The 4,368-nt window shown below is 59.2% G+C and overlaps 1 pseudogene; it reads right to left on the minus strand.

Annotated features, from left to right (window-relative positions):
- Positions 1 to 390: 390 nt before the first annotated feature.
- On the minus strand, positions 391 to 3,678 carry LOC134757472 (ATP-binding cassette sub-family D member 1-like; annotated as a pseudogene).
- Positions 3,679 to 4,368: the final 690 nt, after the last annotated feature.

Genomic DNA, 4,368 nt, shown 5'->3' on the forward strand with positions numbered 1-4,368 from the left:
GGTACCACTGGGTGGCTTTTATGGCATCGCATGGGATGGGAGCCTTGGCTGGCCACCCTCAGGGGATGGATCATGGGGTCTTTGAGAGACTGACAAGGAGGGATGCCACCTGCACCACCAGGGGCTGTGGCCTGAGGGGCTCCTGGGGCTTGGCTGCGCTGCTGTGCGGCCAGCTCTGGGCCCCTTGTACTCCAGCTTCCTCCACGGAGCAAAGTAGAGGACTCACTGCCCTGGACAGGGCCCAGTAACTGTGGAACAGCACCCCCCAGGAAGTGGGAGGGACAGGGCGAGGGTTACGCAGGGCGCCACCCTCCTCATCTACTTTCCCGAGGTCGGGAAGGGTCTTCTAGGAGGAGGGGCCAGGCATGCAGGGTCGGGGTGCTTGCGCAGGTGGGTGCTGCTGTCTCCTTCATGTGATCCGAGCTTGGGGGTGGGGCAGGGGCTGGGGAGAGTGGTGTCAGGTGGAGGCACCCTGGAGGCCACCAGGGCCTTGTGGGCTAGGTGCCCGCACGTGCGCTGGGGCCGCGGCCTCGCCCAGGATTTGGCAGAGCTCCTGGAGGTGCCGCTGCATCTTGGGAATGCCCGCCAGCTGCTGCTCCAGCCGCTGCTTCTCCTCTGTCAGGCTCAGGCGGGCAGCCGAGCCCAGCTTCTCGAACTTCCAGCCGCCCTCCCCATCGAACTGTAGCAAGTGTGTGGTACTTCCTGGCCAGGAGAGGGACAGGGTCAGGGGCATGGCACGAGGGCTGCTGATGACAGCCGCCTGCTGCTGCCGCCGGGCCCAACAGGCCACCACCTCCCCTCAGGCAGCCACTCCCACTGACCCCAGGCAGGGAGACAGGGCACCTACCACAGGGAGGGCTGGTGGGTGATGGAGAGCAGGGCAACGCCTGCGTCCTTGGCTGCCTGGAAGATCTTGTCTTCCACGTCGATTCTCATGGCGGCACTGGTGCATTCATCCCGGAGGGCGTACTTTGGCCTGGGGGTCCGGGCCGAGAGGAGAGTCTGTGCACCCTCCAGGGCCCAACATCCCAGCCTGGCTCAGGCTCCACTGAGCCCAGGCCTCCCCACAGCTGCTACTTCTCCTTCCAGGGGACCCCAGGGAGCCTGCCGGCCTGGATTGCTCACCTGTGGTAGAACATGCAGGCCATGCCGATTCTCTGCTTCTCGCCACCCGGCAGGACGTCCTTCCAGTCACACATAGCCTCCCAACCTAGGCAGGGGCAATGGTCTTGGCTCAGTTCCACCAGTACCCAGACCTGGGGGCCAGCCGGGGAGCTGGGGCAGCTGTGAGAATGAGCTAGCTGTGACGACAGGGCCCCTGTGCCTCTGCGTCCTTGTCTGTCTGACAGACATTAATCATGGAGGAGTGGGGACTGGAATCGTGCCTTCCCCTAGAAGAGATATGGTGGAGTCCAAGCCCCAACACTTAAATGTGACCTTATTTGGAGACAGGGCCTTTGCAGAGGTGATCACACTAAGATGAGGTCATCAGAGCGGACCCTAATTCAATATGACTGTGTCCTCATAAAAAGGGGGTGTGCGGGCAGAGGACTTGCACAGGGGAACACGAGGTGAAGATATACGGGGAGAAGTGGACCATCTGCGAGCCAAGGACAGAGGCCTGGAACACATCCTTCTGTCATGGCACCTGGAAGGAACCCACCCTGCTAGTACCAGGATCTCGGACTGCTGGATCCAGGAGATGATCCACCCCTGTGGTTTATGGCAGCCCCAGGACACCCATACAGTTCCTTGGCACAGAGCTCCAGAGCGGCCTGAGTGCTCTCCCCAGACCAGGGGCTTGTCACCCACAGGGGTTGGGCCTCCTGTCACTGCCCCGTGCCAGCACTTTGGCAAGGCTCGAGTGGGCTGCTTGAACAAGCAGGTGAGCTGGCTGCTCCATTAGGCCGGGGCACTGTGGCAGAAGTGGCCCCTCCTGTCTTCTCACCCATGCTGCCTTCCCCAGCGGCCCAGAGCTAGAAGTGGCGACAGGGTATATGGCCACCCAGAGTAGAGATTACACTTCCCAGGTGGCCTTGTGGTGAGGTGTAAGCATGAGACTAAGTTGTGGCCAATGAGATATAACTGTAAGTATTCAATATGGTGGCTTCTGGAACCTTCCTTAAAAGATAGAAGGCACGTACCTTTTGCCCCTTCCCTTCTACTTCCTCCATCCTATAGCCTGGGACATGATGTGAGGGCTGCAGCAGCCCTCCTGGATCATGAGGTGACTTTGGGAATGGAGGCCACACACAGCAGAGTGACATGGTAGAAAATCCTAGAGCCTTGGGGCCTTCACAGAGCAGGGCCAGCCCTGGCAACTGTGGCCTGGCTCTCTTGGGACCTAACAGCTCAGTAGGATAAACTCACAGATGATCTTAGCCACTACTGCGGGGAGGCCAGTTCTGTTCCTCGCAGCTCAACTCCATCCTAACGGCTCATGCTGGCCAGCCATAGGCCCTGGGCATTCAGGCTGCCACAGAGGCGGGAGGGGCCATGTGCTCCCAGGCCGAGGGCAGCAGGAGCAAGAGGCAGGGCCGGGCCAGGGGCTGTTCCACCACCTTTGCCACCTGTGTTCCCGCTTCCTCCACAGGCAGGTGACAATACCCTGGTCATTTCCTGCAGGAGCCACTTCTTCTCATGTTGCCACCGAGGGAGGGCTTGGTGCCCATGCCCTTGAACCATGAAGGGGAGCCCCAGCAAGGCGAGGTCCTTGCCCAGGGCCATCTCGCACCCAGCAGTGGGGGCTGGAAGCAGAACCCAGAGGCTCAGAATTCAAAGACAGAACTGAACGCTCCATCTACTGTGTCCCTGTAGCTGCACCCCCCTCTCCTCCTCTGCTCTCCCAGCCCGACAGACACTGTGGACAAGCAGTATTCCTTGATAAGCCCAGGACAAGAAAACAGCTCAGTCTGGCCTCCTTTTCAGTGAACTCATCTCTGAATCCACCCGACTCTGCTGGCCCCAGCCCCCTCCAAGCTTCTGCACAGACCTCCTGACGGTAGCCATCACTGCACACATGTGTCTGCCCCTCCCAAGCTGCCCCTGCCCACCGCCCCATGGTCTTTTCAAGAGCGTCTGATCCCGCTCAGGGAAAGCCTAGGCTCCCGCCTGGTCCGGAGGGACCTCTGTGAGCCAGCCTCTCACACCACCAAGCCTGCGGGCCACACTCTGCCCTGCTGCCCCTGGCTCCTGGACGGGGTAACCACTCAGCATTCTGCAGGGCTCAGCTCAGACCCCTTTTCTCTGGGAGAGGGTATCCTGGGTCCCCCAATGAGGTGCACATCCCTGCTAGGTGCCCCCTTCCCTAGAGCACCCATGCCAGCTGGGGCCATCTGTGTGGTGTTGGTCCTCCCTGGTAGGCGGGCCTCAGAGGTAGCACCCTCTGCCCTGCCTCTGTGGCACCTGGCACTTTAGACTCCTGGATGTTGAGATAATCTTCACTGCCTGGAGGCCAAGGGAGAGGCCAGGGTGGGACAAAGGGCGGCTGCCAGCCCCAGGCCTCCTACCTCCCTCCCGCTGCAGGATGTGGTGCAGGTGCATGATGTCCAGAATGGCTTCCAGGTCCTGCTCTGAGTAGCCCTTCCTTCGCATGTCCTCCACTGAGTCCGGGTAGGTCACCTGGTCACGCAGGAAACCCACAGACATGTAGGGCCTGTGGGAAAGCTGGGTGTCCATGGAAGGAAGGGCCAGCCCTGCCTCCCCCAAGATACTCTGTGCCTCCCAGGCAGTGTAGATTCTGTCTGCTGTAGACAAAATAATGGCCCCCCAAAAGTGTTCATGTCCTAATTCCCAGAGTCTAACATACAAATATGTTAGATGGCATGGAAGTGGGAAATTAGATTTCAAGTGAAATTAGGGTTGCAAAGGTGGCGGGAGCAAAAAGCCGCAGCAGCAAAAATCCGCGGCGGCGGGGGCAAAAAGCTGCGGCGGGCAAAAAGCTCAGGCTGGGTGGAGGCAAAAAGCCGCGGCGGGCAAAAAGCCGCGGCGGCGTGGGGGGCCAAAAGCCGCGGCGGCGGGTGGGGGCAAAAAGCCAGGGTGGGCAAAAAGCCGCGGCAGCGGAGGGCAAAATAGTGGAGATGGGGTAGAAGGCCGGCACAGCTTGGCATTGCTGGAGTGTGATGTGATAGGAAATGTGCAGCCAAAGACAAAAAAAGATGTAAGTAGGCTTGACTCATTGCAGCTAAGGACCCAGATGTTATCTTGAGGGTATTAACTAATAAGCAGTTTAAATCAGAATGGCACATTCTGATTTGTTGTTTGTATGTTCACATTTGGCAGGCATAGATACTGTTTGAAAAGAGAAAATTCAGTAGATAGAGGTAACAAACTTAAATATGTGCCAAGTCTAGAAACAAGAGACCAGGG

This window comes from Gorilla gorilla, chromosome 18 (genome assembly GCF_029281585.2).
Source record: "Gorilla gorilla gorilla isolate KB3781 chromosome 18, NHGRI_mGorGor1-v2.1_pri, whole genome shotgun sequence".
In the NCBI taxonomy this organism is placed as follows: domain Eukaryota; kingdom Metazoa; phylum Chordata; class Mammalia; order Primates; family Hominidae; genus Gorilla; species Gorilla gorilla.